General features: G+C 39.6%; 1 non-coding gene across 1 annotated transcript; it reads right to left on the bottom strand.

Moving 5' to 3' along the window:
- Positions 1-16,761: 16,761 nt before the first annotated feature.
- Positions 16,762-16,838, bottom strand: TRNAL-CAA (transfer RNA leucine (anticodon CAA)). The gene has a single exon. It is a non-coding gene; the product is annotated as a tRNA-Leu (tRNA).
- Positions 16,839-19,127: the final 2,289 nt, after the last annotated feature.

The raw sequence follows: 19,127 nt of genomic DNA, 5'->3' as shown, positions 1-19,127 counted from the left end.
AATAAATTATGCTAGTGTGAGTTATGGATATAATAAAGCGGTAACAGAGGAGAAATTTAGGTCCAGTGATTCCTAGGTAAACAAAAAATAAGAAGATGACTAATGGTGTTATTACTTAATCTATTCGAAGGCGGTTATAACATCCAACGATATTCCGCCAATATCCCGCAGATAGGCCAACTGACGCCTCTCCTGCCTTCTACCTAAGGAACAACCACGAATTTAAAAGCATGGTGAGGAAAATGGCAAAACGTTACTTCCCTGCTGGCATGCAGTCAGAGACGTTGCCATGGTAACCTGTAGGTTCGTTGTCGGTCTGTCGGTTACTCAATGCAGAGCATGGTACCAGCAGAAAATTGTAAATTTCTCCGTCATGTAAAGAGTAAGGTAAACTATGAACATAACGAAAGTTGTTTATAATGAAGAGACGTTTCACGTACGGTAAACGAAGCTTACAGAAAATCAATAGTATAAGAGAAAATGGAGGAAAACCATTCTGGTTTCCCTATAAACCCCCCGTCTATTGAAAGATTTTAAAATGATATGCATATTGAAACCTTCCATGGGATGAATACACTCTAAATATGAAGTTTAGTTGAGATCTATCGAGCCGTTTCGACGTGATGGTGGAAAGACCATTCTGGTTTTCCTATAAACCCCCGTCTATTCAAAGATTTTAAAATGATATGCATATCGAAACCTTCCCCGGGATGAGTATACTCTAAATATGAAATTTCGTTGAGATCTATCCAGCCGTTTCGACGTGATGGTGGAAAAACCATTCTGGTTTTCCTATAAACCCCCCGTGTATTCAAAGATTTTAAAATGATATGCATATCGAAACCTTCCCCGGGAAGAGTATACTCTAAATATGAAATTTGTTTGAGATCTATCGAGCCGTTTCGACGTGATGGTGGAAAAACCATTCTGGTTTTCCTATAAACCCCCGTCTATTCAAAGATTTTAAAATGATATGCATATCGAAACCTTCCCCGGGATGAGTATACTCTAAATATGAAGTTTGGTTGAGATCTATCCAGCCGTTTCGACGTGATGGTGGTAAAACCATTCTGGTTTTCCTATAAACCCCGTGTATTCAAAGATTTTAAAATGATATGCATATCGAAACCTTCCCCGGGATGAGTATACTCTAAATTTGAAATTTGGTTGAGATCTATCCAGCCGTTTCGACGTGATGGTGGAAAAACCATTCTGGTTTTCCTATAAACCCCCGTGTATTCAAAGATTTTAAAATGATATACGTATCGAAACCTTCCCCGGGAAGAGTGTACTCTAAATATGAAGTTTGGTTGAGATCTATCCAGCCGTTTCGACGTGATGGTGGAAAAACCATACTGGTTTCCGTATAAACCCCCCGTGTATTCAAAGATTTTAATGATATGCATATCGAAACCTTCCCCGGGATGAGTATACTCTAAATATGAAATTTGGTTGAGATCTATCCAGCCGTTTCGACGTGATGGTGGAAAAACCATTCTGGTTTTCCTATAAACCCCCCGTGTATTCAAAGATTTTAAAATGATATGCATATCGAAACCTTCCCCGGGATGAGTATACTCTAAATATGAAATTTGGTTGAGATCTATCCAGCCGTTTCGACGTGACGGTGGAAAAACCATTCTGGTTTTCTTATAAACCCCCCGTGTATTCAAAGATTTTAAAATGATATGCATATCGAAACCTTCCCCGGGAGGAGTATACTCTAAATATGATATTTGGTTGAGATCTATCCAGCCGTTTCGACGTGATGGTGGAAAAACCATTTTGGTTTTCCTATAACCCCAACGTGTTTTCAAGGAGTTTAAAATGATATGCACATCAAAACCTTCCCCGGGAGGAGTATACTCTAAATATGAAGTTTGGTTGAGATCTATCCAGCCGTTTCGACGTGATGGTGGAAAAACCATTGTGGTTTTCCTATAAACCCCCGTCTATTCAAAGATTTTAAAATGATATGCATATCGAAACTTTCCCCGGGATGAGTATACTCTAAATATGAAATTTGGTTGAGATCTATCCAGCCGTTTCGACGTGATGGTGGAAAAATCATTCTGGTTTTCCTATAAACCCCCCGTGTATTCAAAGATTTTAAAATGATATGCATATCGAAACCTTCCCCGGGAGGAGTATACTCTAAATACGAAGTTTGGTTGAGATCTATCCAGCCGTTTCGACGTGATGGTGGAAAAACCATTCTGGTTTTCCTATAAACCCCCCGTGTATTCAAAGATTTTAAAATGATATGCATATCGAAACCTTCCCCGGGAGGAGTATACTCTAAATATGAAGTTTGGTTGAGATCTATCCAGCCGTTTCGACGTGATGGTGGAAAAACCATTCAGGTTTTCCTATAAACCCCCCGTGTATTCAAAGATTTTAAAATGATATGCATATCGGAACCTTCCCCGGGATGAGTATACTCTAAATATGAAGTTTGGTTGAGATCTATCCAGCCGTTTCGACGTGATGGTGGAACAGACAAACAGACAGACAAACAGAAACAATTTTATTTATATAGATTTTTACACTCGTTCTTCACCCCCTTTCCATCCCCGCCCAAAGGAGTCCTATGAGTGCCTTACACAACAGTATATTTTTTTCCCAGATATTAAGTCTTATTTGTACCTATTTTGGTTGACAGCTATGCCCAAACGTACATGCATAATCTCACTGCTCTAGAATCCTGGAGCTAACGTTGCCATGGTTACGGCAGTTCATTTCTTTATCCGATTCCTAGAGCAGGGGTAGTGTGGTGCCAATATCTCCGTAACGGTTGGTTTTAGGGCCTTAAAACATGGTTTTCGGGCCCGTAGGGCTTACCGAGTTTTGTTCTTTGCGTCAAGAGGATTAAATTGAGCTTTGTCTCGTCCTTATACGACAAATTCGATATTTTGCCTATAATAGTATAAGAGAAAATGGAGGAAAACCGTTTTTCCTATAAAACCCCCGTCTTTTCAAAGATTTTAAAATGATATGCATATCGAAACCTTCCCCGGGGTCAGTATACTCTAAATATGAAGTTTGGTTGAGATCTATCCAGCCGTTTCGACGTGATGGTGGAACAGACAAACAGACAAACAGAAACAATTTTATTTATATAGATGAACTTTCAATAATTTATATTGCTAAAAGGAATAATCATTTAATTACTGGACGGGAAGTTAGAACGCCGAGGGTCTCTTGTAACAGAGTGGATGTAAATTGAAAATCGGTATTTTTAACTGTAATTTATTTCCTTCGAAAATAAGAGATTTACAACTGAATTGCAAATTTTTAAACTCCCTTTAAAAATCGTTACTTTCACCAGACTTAGGTGTAGGCTCTAGTGATTTCTATTACGCTTCCTCCAAGCCTTCGCGAAACATAGGTTGCAGATCCAATGTGACGCGGCTAGCATGATGTCAACAGAGGCTGGACATACAACATGCTACGGCTCGGACGATGTCTCTGCGTGTTTTACAAGGCTTCCAAGACTATCTTCACAAGACCAGGCAAGCGAAAAGACCGTTAGCCTGGACTAGAGACGTCCGGCGAGTAACCGTTGTGCTCGGGGGCAAGCAAAGAAAGTCTGGCGGGCATAAGCTCCTTGGTTAGGGCCGCGAAGCGGCCAGCAAGCCTCTAGGATCCCCTAGAGTCTTGCTAAATTGTGACAAGTAGCAAAGTGATGGGCGCATTCCACGACAATTTCAAATTATGTGGTTTTCTAATTTTCAACGAGGGTGGCAGCCTTGGGGGAAGACATGATGCAGGATCTATTGCAGGCAACAGAAAATAGTCTTCGTGACAACCGGCCCGGCTGACTAAAGACGGCGAACAGCAGCAAATAAATTGTTTCCTTCTGAGAACTTAATTTTTGAAACAAATAAAATGCTCGCGAATTTGAGATTTATACAAACTTCGTTTTAATTCATCTATATAAGTAAGGATAGCGCTAGGGGCAGCTTGGTATGTCCCTGGTAAACATAAAGGAAAGGTCTCTCCTGTACGCTGCTCAGGTGTAGATTCACTATATTTTTATTATTTTTGCAACCAGTGAACTCAACACAACAATTCCAATGTATAACTGATAAATCTTTGAGGAAATATTTTCATGTAAATTACGAATTCCCTTGTTTCTACTTTAAAGTTTTGCACTTCTGGAAAAATCATCCCTAATAGTATGTTTATGTAACAAATGCATGGTATATGCCATACTAAACATTACTGCCAATAAGCCTAACTGTAGAAATTTAAGATATAGGAACAGTGTAATTTAAGTTTTTTTTTATTTTTCAGATCAAATGTGGAATAAAAAACCATATAGATCAACATACATGCACCTGATATGAGTACGGAAAGTTGTATCAGCGTAGCTTTTCTACTAGTTCACTGTGAACAACGCAATGGCCAACAATTTTCTTGAGACCTATGCACTGCAATGGTGGGAGCTAATATCCCGCTGCAAAATCTGGAGCATCTAACTTCCAAATTATTTTCAGGAAAATACACGAGAAAAATAACACCATGTTCCTCAGCGCTAAAGATTTAAGTTAGCCTACCTGCAGTCATCGTGCTTAAGGGTAAGTTTAAAAAGTCATTTTATAGCAGTAAACTCATAGTTAGATTGAACCCATGTTTTAGTCTTCTCTGTGAATGAGAAGTGGACACACTACTCTTCAGAATTTGAGGCTTTTATTTCACTGCCCTGACAGTTACCCAGTGCCTGTAGGTCACTCAGGCCCATGGATGAAGAGGATGCTGTCTGCATAAGAGAAACTAAAAAAGCCTCGTCCTGCCCATCGGTTCCATCCGATTTGGCATTCCCGAAGACAAACTTCAACAAACTTCCGGGAGCAATCACCAAGTTGGCGAAGAGTGACATGCCCCTGGTGGAGTCATTTAGGATTGTTGAATAAGTCGGGGGAAGTTTTGACCAAGCCTCTAGGAAGGTAGCCACTGTCAGCGAAAAGTTCGATATGGTCCTGCAGCGGAATCCAGGATGGAAAAATAGCCAGAGTGCTACGCGGTGAGACAGATGAAATAATGGAACTTAGACCAGATGTACTGACTTCATTGAAGTTTTATCCGATGACTTCATGTGATGTTGAGAGATATTTCTCTCAGTAAAAAGACATTCTGAATGACAGGAGAACAATATTGTTAACGGAAAAACTTGCTTCATGTAAATTCCTTTTATAGTAATTGAGGGTGTTGTTAAATTATAAGTAATTTTTCATGCCTATTTTTTTGCCTATTTTGGCTATTTTAAGTGCCTATATGTCTGGCTGTTTTAACGGTTTTAGTGCCTAAAATTCTCATCTCCACTAATAAGACTGGGCATTCCGCACTCTTAACGAAAAACGGTAGATCAGTGTTCACCGCTGTCTGAGGACAAATTGGGGCAAATATTTATTTATAGGAAGGAGAGTTAGGGATTGGAATAACTTACCAAAGGAGATGTTCAATAAATTTCCATATTCCTTGAAATCATTTAAGAAAAGGATAGGAAAAAATAGATAGGGAATCTTCCACCTGGGCGACTGCCCTAAATGCAGATCAGTATTGATTGCTTGGTCTGGTCATTCCACCTCTGGAACTTGGCATTGCTAGATCGTCAGTGAAGTTCTGTTGATGAAAAGTGAGAAACTGTGCCGTTTTCTATTTGATCGAATATTCAATAAGATAGCATTGCTTTTAACAGTGACTTTCCAGTCGGTTGATATTGTATTCCTTTTTCTTTGTTAGTGGCTTTACGTCGCACCGACACAGACACGTCTTATGGCGACGATGGGATAGGAAAAGGCTAGGAGTGTATAGGAAGCGACTGTGGCCTTAATTAAGGTACATCTCCAGCATTTGCCTGGTGTGAAAATAGGAAACCACGGAAAATCATCTTCAGGGCGGCCGACAGCGGGGTTCGAACCCACTATCTCCCGGATGCAATCTCGCAGCTGCGCGACCCAAACCGCACGGCCAACTCGCCCGATAATATTGCATTCTGACATGAATAATGACGTCATTGTAATGACCTATGTCGAGTTCAATGTAATATTTGTCCGTGTCTGTCACAATATTATGGGAAGTAGATTTCAAATAAAACTTGGTATTTCAGTTCAGAGTAAGTCTGAAAAGGATCTAAGCTATAAGCTGTTCAAAACATTCAACAGGAGGGTTCTTCAGTAAGTTCCTAAAGCATAAAATTCGATGTACCTCTTTTACGGTTGGTTTTACATGAAAATAGCTCATGGCGAATTTTTATTTCACAACCTTTACCAATGAAGTGAAAAGTGCGGGAAATATCAGTAGCAGTCATGTGAAAATTTACCAAGAGCCGATAACGAAGTGCCAAATTCATAGACTGCACGTATACATAAGTTCCCCTTATACGCCAGGTTTCATTTCATATTACCTACTTAAGTGTCCCACTTAATGCTATAAGTTGACCTCCCACACACACTTAAGTGAGTGACTTATGTTGCAGCAAGATGGAGGATCATGATTTCGCTGTATATCGATGGCTTACTTCTAAAACCTCGTATCTCCCAATTCATTTCCTATCTATTTTCTACCTTAAGACTGGTCACGCCTCCCAGCCACATATGGACGTACAGTCCATCGAAACAAATTTGTGTTCATTTTCCTATGCTGTTGTGTAAGGGAAAATGAACCTTAAATATGTTAAACTGTAGGAGTGGTCAAATTCGCCATTAAAACAACATCCCTGCAATACGGTATTATAAGGCCCATTTTCCTTTACAGCAGTAGCACAGGAAAATGAACACTACGACAAAGGTTCTGATGGACTGGATATAAATATGTGACTGGGAGGCGTGACCAGTCTTAAGGAATATAATGGGTAGGAAGAGCATTGTAACATACGAGGTTTTAGAAGTAAGCCGACGATATGTTGCATTTCATTCAGAGAATGCTTTCCGTACACACAGTAGAGATGGCAACTCCTGTCGAAATATAATGTGACCAACAATTTAAAGAAAGTTTAAAGTGACAGTTATGAATATTTTTGTTCTTTTGATTGAGAGAGTGAATATAACCTCTAGATAACTCATCTCATCATTAATGAAGATATTGTTTTGAGATTTTATACCATGCCTTCATTTCAGGTTATTATTATTATTATTATTATTATTATTATTATTATTATTATTATTATTATTATTATTATTATTATTATTATTTCGCTTAATTAATTGGAAACGTGTTACAAGTTGATAATTTATCAAAACTGTAGGCCTATAGAATAATAAAGAACAATATTGAGTTATAAGATAAATGAACTTGTTGCACTACCACCATTTATTTTAAGGTTGATTTGTGCTATTTATGTCAAGTTAGTCAACCAATCGTTTGTCGGATTATGACAGAAGTTTCTGAAATTATGGCATCCCACATCAAAAGATACTATTTACACTTTATTGGGGAAATAATTAATCCTACTACAAAGTAAGAGCTACGGATATATTTGTCAAATCATTAAAAGCGTTGTAAGGCTAGATATTCTACATTTGGATGAATATTTGTATAGGTTCGAGTACGTGGATAACTATAAACATATTAAGAAAAAAATTAGACTTTGGGCATTTTCGTAGTTTGCGTTGTTTACAACAAGTTTTTCTCTCGTCACTCATATTCTGATGAGAAACTGTGTCGATGTGCTTGTTCTATTTTATTTGCATGTACTTCGACACACGCTTTTGCAGGTGCTGTCTCAGCTCGCTGTTTTGTTATCCATTCTGATAATTCAAATACAATATATACGATCTTTTAACCTCAAAAATGGCAACAAATGTCACGCGATATCCTTCGATAAACCAAACACAGTAGATCATCCCACTATTCCAGAAGTACACGATGGGTATAATATACAGCACTGCCACATCTCCGGTGTATCAATGAGTGTGCTCTTTAAGTGATGTTTATGAAACGTAAACCCATGTATGTGAATACTTACTATAAGTGATCGCTTATTACTTAAGGGTTTCATTTACAGTATGTATAAGTGCTGACTGAATTCGGCCCTAAATCTATGAACTGTAAGGAGAGTTGCTATGGTGATCCTTCCGGTTATGTTTTAAAGGCTTTGCACATATATCAGTATACTTTATTTTCCTCCATGCTGGAAGGAAGAAATTAAATCAAGGTAAGCTATAATGCACAAAATACGAAACTGCAAAGGGCCACAGAACCAAGGATGTAAGTACGTGACGTCAAGCTGCTGACAGAAAGAGGTATGTGCACTTGTATGCCTCAGGATCTGGGAATAATGTGAGGGGTGGCCAAAAATGTAATCAATCAAGTGCTAGTGTGCATTAAGTAATAATAATAATAATAATAATAATAATAATAATAATAATAATAATAATAATAATAATAATAATAATATAATGGCGTATTTTCTCCAGTGATGCCTGATAAAGTTCTTTCGAGTTGACGTGCATAGGAGGCATGTGTACATGTAAGTGTCGCTCCCTGCATAGGCTGAATTGTATTACTGAAGACAGAAATATCACCCAATCTTCGAGCCATACGAATTCACCAATTAAGGTTAAAATCCTATATGCGGCTGGGAATCGAACGTAGGCTCCTTGGAACAAAGACAAGCATGTGAACTAATCACAGAGCCAGGCATAACAATCCTAATGGTGCATGTTATAAGAAGTGTGCTTTTGAGACATTCATATCAAATTCAACTTCAAACAAGCTACCATAATGATATCACGGTTTCTTTTGAAATACTATGTGGATTTCTGAAACCTAAGGCTTGTAATAATTGTTACGGCTTTTCGACGTTATACCAGAGTAGAATGCTTCTGTAGTCCTTTGTTTAAATCCTACGTTCTGTTAACTTTCTAACCGCGTTCATATTGAGCCTAAGCATTATTACGAAAGTTAGTTAAATACAGTTTTTTCATAGGAATCTTAAAGTAATGGTCGACGTATGACACAGAGCTCAGTTTCCGACAGCCATTTCGGCGATTTTAAACTATTTTAACGATATCTTAATTTATAATAAAATAAGTTGTTATTTCAATAATTATAAGACAGTTAAAATATTTCTAATAAACAAGAAAAATTACGACGATTACTCATCAAGTTGTCTTCTTCTTCTTAATCTTTTTACCCTCCAGGGTCGGTTTTCCCTCGGACTCAACGAGGGATTCCATCTCTGCCGCCTAAAGGGCTGCGTACTGGAGCGCGAGACATAGGATCAGGGGATACCACTGGGGAGGATGACCAGTACCTCGCTCAGGCGGTCTTACCTGCTATGTTGAACAAGGGCCTTGCGGGGGGTGGGAAGTTTGGAAGGGATAGACAAGGAAGAGGGAAGGAAGGGCCCTGGCTTAAGTTAGGTACCATCCCAAGATTTGCCTGGAGGAGAAGTGGAAAACCACGGAAAACCACTTCCAGGATGGCTGAGGTGGAAATCGAACCCACCTCTACTCAGTCGACCTGCCGAGGCTGAGTGGACCCCGTTCCAGCCCTCGTACCAATTTTCAAATTTCGTGGTAGAGCTCGGAATCGAGCCCGGGCCTCCGGGGATGGCAGCTAATCTCACTAACCACTACACCACAGAGGCGGACCATTATGTTGTCATAATGTAATATTCACTCTTCATTTATTGTCATTTGTAGATCGCGTTATTCCACTACGAGTCAGTTATTCCATATGAAGAAAATAAGAGAAAATGAATACTATAAAGAGGAAGCACGCACACAATGTGAAAGAAACATCGCTGGTTAAATAAGTTTATTTTGTTCTGTTCTATCATTCCTTTTCCTTACCCGACTTCTTATTTTACAGACAGGGAAGATCTACTTATGAGAAGGAGAGATTAATTCCTACGAATTTACGTTAGTTCTTCTACTATTACAAAACCTAAAACATCAAAAAGAAGAACAAATACACCCGCCCGTTTTAACATTCATTGAGTCTGTGATTACACTTCGTAACATTTTTATTTATTTATTTATTTATTTATTTATTTATTTATTTATTTTATTTATTTTATTTATTTATTTATTTATTTATTTATTTAGCGGTGGTGAAGTTAGACCCTCTCTCTTACACCTAACCATGAAAATTATAATGTAATAGGGGGGTATCAACATTTAATTACAAAACCATATTAACCAGGTAACTAAAAATGAAAACCTACAACCTGTTTTCCAGTCATTGACCGGGTCAGGGATGTAATGAATGAAACATATATACGCTGTTATTACAATGGGGTCGCCACTCCCGAGGTGATTTATTAATGAGTGATAAATGCTCTGAAATGATAATGGAGAGTGTTGCTGGAATGAAAGATGACAGGGAAAACCGGAGTACCCGGAGAAAAACCTGTCCCGCCTCCGCTTTGTCCAGCACAAATCTCACATGGAGTGACCGGAATTTGAACCACGGTATCCAGCGGTGAGAGGCCGACGCGCTACCGTTTGAGCCACGGAGGCTTAACCAGGTAACTAAATATGTTTAATTTAACGTGGTTAAATACTTTTTATGATATACCGGCAGCTCTTTATATCACATTATATTCCTGTTTCTGTATATTTATCCTCCTGCGGATGTGTGATAATAATGTTATTAAACTATGCTAATTATATAACAAAATATAATGAAATAATTTAATGGAATTAAATACCCTTAATATACTGTATACACTTGTAATTATAATTACTTAACACATTCTATGGTTGCTTTCAAGTATGTGCTCGTTTTTGTATGTGTGTGTGTGTGTGTGTGTGGTATTAATATAATTTGTCATTTTGATTCTTATAGATTTTAGGAAACCCTGGAGTATCGGACATTTGTCGTGCGAATCCATTAAAAGACCGAAAGCGAACTACAATGAGCTTAAACTTTAAAGCGTTTGGAACCAGCATATGAGATTTGAACGTTCAAATGGGGCTTGTATGTGTTCATACCGCCTGTAATTTTGATTTCTGTAACACGGTTTGCCGGGCCGAGTGGCTCAGACGGTTAAGGTGCTGGCCTTCTGGCCCCAGCTTGGCAGGTTCGACACTAGCTCAGTCCGGGGGTATTTGAAGTTGATGTCAACCCCGTATCGTAGATTCACTGGCACGTAAAAGAACTCCTGCGGGATAAAATACTGGCCCCTCGACGTCTCCGAAAACCGAAAAGTAGGTAGTGGGACTTAAAGCTAATATGATTATTATTATTATTATTATTATTATTATTATTATTATTATTATTATTATTATTTAATTAATTAATGTTATTTGCTTTACGTCCCACTAACTGCTTTTTAAGGTCTTCGGGTCGCCGAGGTGCCGGAATTTAGTCCCGCAGGAGTTGTTTTACGTGCCAGTAAATCTACCGACACGGGGCTGTCATATTTGAGCACCTTCAAATACCACCGGCCTGAGCCAGGATCGAACCTACCAAGTTGGGGTTAGAAGGCCAGCGCCTTAACCGTCTGAGCCACTCAACCCGGAATTATTATTATTATTATTTAACACGGTGTAATCTGTCATAATTTTGTGAAAGTACATCAGAAATAAACAACAGTTTACAAACGTGACGAAATAGACTGGGTAGTAAGTATGACTGTAAATGATCCGAGTAATGCAGTTAACATTTCCGATATGTGATTAAATGAAATTTTCTGTAACGTTAGAGAATAGGTGATCATCTTTCATTACCGTATTTACTATTTTTGTTTCAGAAAGAAAGAAAGAAAGAAAGAAAGAAAGAAAGAAAGAAAGAAAGAAAGAAATGAATCACTTTGCGGAGAAATAATGTCTTAAAAGGTTAAAAACCCTCATACGTCATTGATCCAAGCTGGAATCGAACCAGTTATCCTGGGACCAGTAAGAAAACGACTAACTGGCTTTGCCAATGTGCTAAGTTTGTATGTGTGTGTGTGTGTGTGTGTGTGTGATGAGAGAGAGCATTTTTTTTTTTCTAGAGTGGAAATTTACTACTGTACATCAACACAGGAGCTTGCATTTCAGAAATCACTCCAGGCTTTTGTGATATCTTGTTTGCATGGTGCAAGTGGCCACAATGTTCTAACCCTACTTATCGAGCCACGTTTCTGTCACACTCAAAATGAGATAGTCTACATATATCAAGACGAAGGTTCTGTTGCCAGCTACTGAATACCATTTTGCCAGTAACTGGAGCACAAGAGGTAAGTGACGACAAAGGATCTCTAGCACCACAAAACCACAACACCACAACTGAGTGAGATTACTTTCCCACACAGCCACTATGGTTTTGATCGATCTCCCATTTAACATTCCGCTATGACACAATGAGATACCAGAGCAATTCACCCTTGTTTCCGGGCAATACAGTACAACAAAATAAACCGTTCGCGTACTCCAAACTATTCTACCAATCGCTACATATATTTATTTGTATGAACATTCCAGCAAAGACTACAAAAAATAACGGTTCATTTTTAATGTATAAACAGTCATTACTAGAGAATGGTGGACGTACGTTGCACTTTCTCAATATTCAACACGAACTAACCTTGAACAATAATAATGGCCGTTGATGAAAGTTATAATGGTAATGTATTATTTACGAAAGTATAAATTTGATTGAGTATTCATCCCGAAGGCTGGTTGTATCCTCAATAGATCCACCATAAGCTGACATAGGAGTCTTGGACGTCACTAAGCAGACGTGCAAGGGAAATGAGGAGTGACATAGTTTCCCGTTGCTTTCCCAGAAATATGAAACCTACAAATATTTCATAAAGATAAATATGAACGCGCATATTCCTATTGCCTGAATGAACTCTCTCAATTATAGTTCGTATTTCATAGAAGAATATTATACCTTACACGAAATTTTGTAACGGGATATATGAACCTTTGCAAGATGCATGTTGTTTTAAAGTGCTAAGAAATATTAGAAATGCTAAATTTTAATTTACCGGGCGAGTTGGCCGTGCGCGTAGAGGCGCGCGGCTGTGAGCTTGCATCCGGGAGATAGTAGGTTCGAATCCCACTATCGGCAGTCCTGAAGATGGTTTTCCGTGGTTTCCCATTTTCACACCAGGCAAATGCTGGGGGTGTACCTTAATTCAAGCCACGGCCGCTTCCTTCCAACTCCTAAGCCTTTCCTATCCCATCGTCGCCATAAGACCTATCTGTGTCGGTGCGACGTAAAGCCCCTAGCAAAAAAAAATAATTATTTTTACTATGTTTAAGAAATGAGGTAGAATCTTTAAAAAAATTTACTGTGACGGTATTCGCCATGCTGATTCCGAGTTGAGTGGGGGGGGGGGAGATGGTCTGACCCCGCCCAGAAGCGACCAACGTCACAGCTGGGCTATTGGCCACTTCTTGCGAGTCTACCACAGGAAGGAGGGGCCTGCAGTGGGATGTGCCGGTCTCTCATTGGGGTCTCTTTGGCGATTACCTGAAACATCGAGAGATTTCTGGGCGTATCCAGCTTCAGGACTGTTCTAGAATCAATGACCTCCCTATTTAAGGTGGACGAGGTGAGTCTGCAGAGTTCATTCAGTAAGTTCAGTCAGTGAATGTCACTGTGGAGCACTGGATAGTGACAGTTCGAGTTGATATTCAGCTTCACTTGAGGAGGCAGTCTGTGTGTCAGTCTTTGTGAGTGTTCCGTCCTTGGAACTGAGTGTTTGTTTTGTCTGTCTGTCTGTCTGTCTGTCTGTCTGTCTGTCTGTCTGTCTGTCTGTCTGTCTGTCTGTCTGTCTGTCTGTCTGTCTGTCTGTCTGTCTGTCTGTCTGTCTGTGTGTATGTATGTCTATCTGTCTGTTGTCGAGGAGTTATCTCCGTCAGACTGCTGTGTTTTAAACGTTGTGTGTGTTACAGCGTAAGAGAGTTCGAGGTTGGATCGGCAAAGGGCAATGAATGAAGACTGTTAGGAGTGAACGGACAGTGTGCGTCATACGAGGATTGTGAGACTGTTGTGCGCAGGCTAGTAAACTGAATGGCTGTGGTAGCGACAGCGAGAATATTTATAGAAATGATCTGCGCAATAAGTGTCAATTGTGAAGGAGTGTTTAGTGTGTTTGCTCTAGTTTATAAGCGATGGAGTGAACAATTAGTGTGACAGAATTGGTGAAAGCAAAGAGAGAGAGTACGGACTGATGTAAGTGTGTGCTTGTGTAATTATTTAGGTAATTATTGTTAGTTAACAAATCCTAGAATAAATGCTACCAATCGTGCGTTCATTTATTTTTCCGCCAACACGTTACCATACCCTACGTTTTTCCCTATAGCATTAGGAGTCAGAATTACAGTTTATTAACCCTCTACTGCATAGTGTTGCCATCAGGCAACCAGTGGCGGCTGGTCGTATCTGAGGCTGGGTGTTGCACCAAAATTTTCAATGTTGCAATTTTAAATGAGAATCTAATAGAAATAACAAGAATCCCTAGTATCCGTATGTAATGAACTGCATTCATATTAAAACTGAACTATATCCAGCAATTAAAACACAGGAAATAAGAGTATAACTACAGTTATTCTTGCCTCACTTGAATTGAAAATTCGCCCTCCTGTTTTTCATTGATGCAAACTTGTCAGTCACCCGCTGATTGAAGTCTGCGATTTCCATCAGCAGATCTCTTTCTATAGAAAGCATCGCCATGGCCGACAATCTTTCCTGGGTCATAGAGTTCCTTAAGGAAGTTTTTATTTTATTCAAAGTAGAAAAACATCGTTCTGCTTCGACAGACGTCATAGGGATTGTAAGAATTAAACTTCAGCAGTTTCAAGCACTCAGTTCAGTGAACGTCCTCTCTAGGTTGCTGGTTATTAACTTATCATAAACTCTGCTAAACTAACAGGACCCGACAATGATCTGAATTCTTGTGCTAAATAGGGGCTGCCTGGCCGAGGCGGTAAAGGCGTGCTCGATTCGCCCGGAAGGACGTTGGGTTCGAATCCCCGTCAGGAAGTCGTAAAATTTAAGAAACGAGATTTCCACTTCCGGAGGTGCATATGGCCCTGAGGTTCACTCAGCCTACCAAAAATGAGTACCAGGTTAATTTCTAGGGGCAAAGGTGGCCAGGCGTAGAGCTAACCACTCTACCCCATCATGTGCCGAGGTTAACAATGGTGGAAGCCTTTACCATCCACTCCTACAAGGGCCTTATAATAACGCACAGAAAAATTATCTAGAACCAAAACACTCAACCACCTGAAAACACACCAAGACCTGCACGTGATAAATGTAAACATAACGTCTACATTAACACCAACAACTCCATGTCCCAATAGTCCAGCCGTTTACCAACATGTGACAATGTTGGCACAAAGCTCGTTTTACGGTTGGCAAATGTATAACATGAAGTTATGCTGATGAGAAAACGTTTCCTCCGAAAGTATATCCTCAAAACAAATTTTGGGATTTAATAAAAGGTTATGATTGCCCTTGAAGTACCAATGTTGGTAACATTGTGAATGGTGCGGTGCAGCCACTCGACTGTATTTGGTGCAGCTTACCCTTACCCTAGTGGCGTGGAAAAGAAATTACCGTTGCGAGTGGAGAGAAAGCAGGGATGAAGTCATCTCTGCAGAGTGGTGCAATCTAACGGGGACATTTGGAGTTGTTTTTCGATAGGGGACTTGCTGGTCTCATGCAACTCCCTAGGACCGATACTGGCGGGCTTCCTACCTGATGCTATACATCGTATACAGGCTTAGGCTTGACCCTGCTGAAACTAAATAGCGGCGCGCTGAGCGCTAGGGAGTTTGGCGTAGGAAAGTCAACCCCCTGAGTTTGATTTGAAGACGGCGGAGTTTAATGGTTCGTTACGAAGTATTAGTACATCGAACGATAAAAGGTGCTTGGTTTTAACACATTTTAGAGTACATGTTAGGTTTATTAAACTGCAAAATAGGAAGAAAAGACGACAAATCAAGCATAAAATTATTGGGAGTTGTGCAAACCTGCAACAATACCACGCACCGCCCCTGCAGGCAACATATAACTTTTCACCTGCGTAAATGGTTGCAGATTGTGGACAGAGGTGGTTTCACGGCAAGCCTTCAACTGTACAGTTAATCAAACACATACACCAGTGATGTCCGTTCTTTTGATACATGGCAAATGTCAAAACATCCCTACCACCAAAGTAACTCCTTCCACCCCGTCAACATCCACGCATACCAACCACCATTTATTTTCCATGGGCCCTCCCCATCACATTACCACGGGCTTCAGAAGTACCTCTGGTTCAACCTCAAGGACATTACCGACCTACGATCGTACAAGTATACTTGTGCCTTGCACTACGTACCCGTAGCCTTTACACAGTAGGCTAATGTTCGCCTTTGAATGTTAAAAGCTTAGCGTAAAATCGCTAAAAATTGTATGTATATCCCATTATGGTGGACCGCATCACATACGACAGTTTATCAATTACATGAACATTCTTACGATATGAGCAAACTGGAATTTAGTTAAGATGATACCGAATTCAATACTCGGCTGGTTCAGAGATTTTAACTGCGTACGATTTATTTTTCAGGGACCGAGACTGGATGTTTGTATTTATCTTAATATCGTACACAACCCTTCGTGCACACACAATACATTTCCCTGCTAGGTAGATCAGAAACATGCAAAACAGTCGATTCTTTGTCTATTTTAAAATATTCCTTATTTATGAATATTGAATTTTCACGACCGCATTGTAATCGAAACAGACTTTCAACGTATTAGGTCGTGTTACGTACATGTAGTACGTGCTGAAGAGATGTTAAGTACAGAACAAAACTGGCCAGCCGGACACCAGTGGGATCCGAACCCACGACCTCCCGATTTTGCGTCGGTTGCTCTACCAATTGAGCTATGGTGGCCTAGGCCACCTTTGTTCTGTTTGAAAGGATCTGAGCTACAGGTCTGGCACTGCTGCTAGCACACTGTAGAGTGCGTTTAAGTCGCCCGTTGTGGGGCATGTCAAAGAATATTGAATTTTCACGACCGCATTGTAATCGAAACAGACTTTCAACGTATTAGGTCGTGTTACGTACATGTAGTACGTGTTGAAGAGATGTTAAGTACAGAACAAAAATGGCCAGCCGGACACCAGTGGGATCCGAACCCACAACCTCCGGCTGTTTCGATTCCTTCTTTATGATAGATTGATAATGAAACAATTTTCTATATACCTCCAAGGTGGTCTCTTGCTTAATTCTCTCTTGTAAGATATTTGAACATGATTTTCTCTTTTTAAAACCTGATAAGAATGCTGATCTTTGTTACATCCCTCCATATATGTTGGCGCAGGGAAGGGCATCCAGCCGTAGAACTGGGCCAACTACACAATCCTTGCCGACTCCAATAAATTGAGGAAAATTTCAGGAAATAGAAGAAGACGACTTGAAAATTCTTATAGCTTCCGCTGAGAAATATATTTGAGAGGTGAGAACGCTATCTCTTGACTCAACTCAAAAGACAGCTGACTTCAATTTTCTTCCTTCTCCGACAACTCGGTACAACTGCTGACCATGGCCCTGAAGTACTCCAGAGATGAGCCTATCTTGGATTTTGCGGTGAGTTCTCAGATGCAATTTCTTTACACAGTAAAGAAGAAAGGGTCGAACTGAACCGTACACTGGATGATAAAGTTTCAGTACCAACAACTGAACGTAACCATTCTGATCCATACAACAGATAATTCACTTTTGAAATTAAACTCGTAGGGTGAACAAAATTTCCTTGAAATGCTACCAGAAATGTTTGGTGGTTGTCTCGTGAACTTCTCTCGGAAACTCTGGAATAAAGCTGCGATACTGACAGAACTTGTCAAATTTGCACAGGCAATCAACATCCTATTCATTAGACAAGAGAGGAAATAATTAAATACACGCATCCTATTAAAGGTGATAGCGGAGGATAGCACTGTTTATTGGGCAGTGGATTCAACTTAACGGCATTCATCAAAGAGTTTCAATTTTGGTGAGGGGAAGCGTAATAAAATTTGACGACTATATAAAAAAAAATGATTAGCTAGAGAATATAATGGGAAGGACATAAGACGAAACGTAGTGCAATAAATTTAGGATCACCATAGCATTCATTATAACTTTCGAATATCAAAGATGACTAATAAAATTAAATTAACTAGAGCTATAGGAAAATATACTAAATAAATTGCTATTTGTTTTACGTTACACCGACTCAGGGAGATCATAAAATGGCCAGGATGGGATTGCACAGGAATGCAATTGGAAAGGAAGTGACCGTGTTCCTATCTAAAGTGCAGCCTCAGTATTTGCCTGGTGTGAAAATGGAACAACGCGAAAAATAATTTCTAGGGCTGTCGATAGTGAAGTTCGAAACCACTATCTCCCAAAAGCAAGCAATCAGCTTTTTTTTCTATTTGCTTTACGTCGCACCGACACAGATATGTCTTACGGCGACGATGGGATAGGAAAGACCTAGGAATTGGAAGGAAGCGGCCGTGGCCTTAATTAAGGTACAGCCCCGGCATTTGCCTGGTGTGAAAATGGGAAACCACGGGAAACCATCTTCAGGGCTGCCGACAGCAGGACTCGAACCCACTATCTCCCGATTACTAGATACTGACCGAACTTAAGCGACTGCAGCTATCGAGCTCGGTCAAGCAATCAGCTACACGTCTTCAACCAGGTAGAAATCTCGCTTGGTCGAAGATATTAATTATATTTGCTATCTGGATAAATAAATAGATGTATATCCTATTGATTTGTGGTGAAGTTTTATAACCACAGTTTCATTATTTGGCTAAGCTACACAATGGAATAATACAACAGCTGATAGTAATAATAATGATAACATTTCAATAAAATAATAATACAGGAAGTATAGTCAGGGGATTTTTCATGTTAAGCTGCAATTACATGACTATCAGTATATAAAATATACCAGATCACTTCGCAGAGTGCACATACATAACTACGACAAAACATGGTGACCGTTTCCATGGAAGGTACAGGTAAGGTTAAATTTAAGTGTACGCAGTGAGTGCAAAGTGGAAAAGAGCAAAGAATTCTTTTCAGACATTAAAGACATTAAAGTATTCCTGAATAAGAGAAAATATGAAACATCAACATTCTTATGAAGTTTTACAAGGAGGAAAATCAGGTTCAAAGATAATATTACAA

Source organism: Anabrus simplex, chromosome 1 (assembly GCF_040414725.1).
Source record: "Anabrus simplex isolate iqAnaSimp1 chromosome 1, ASM4041472v1, whole genome shotgun sequence".
NCBI lineage: Eukaryota > Metazoa > Arthropoda > Insecta > Orthoptera > Tettigoniidae > Anabrus > Anabrus simplex.
The sequence above is the reverse complement of the archived record's forward strand: the minus strand, read 5'-3'. Positions and strand labels throughout refer to the sequence as shown.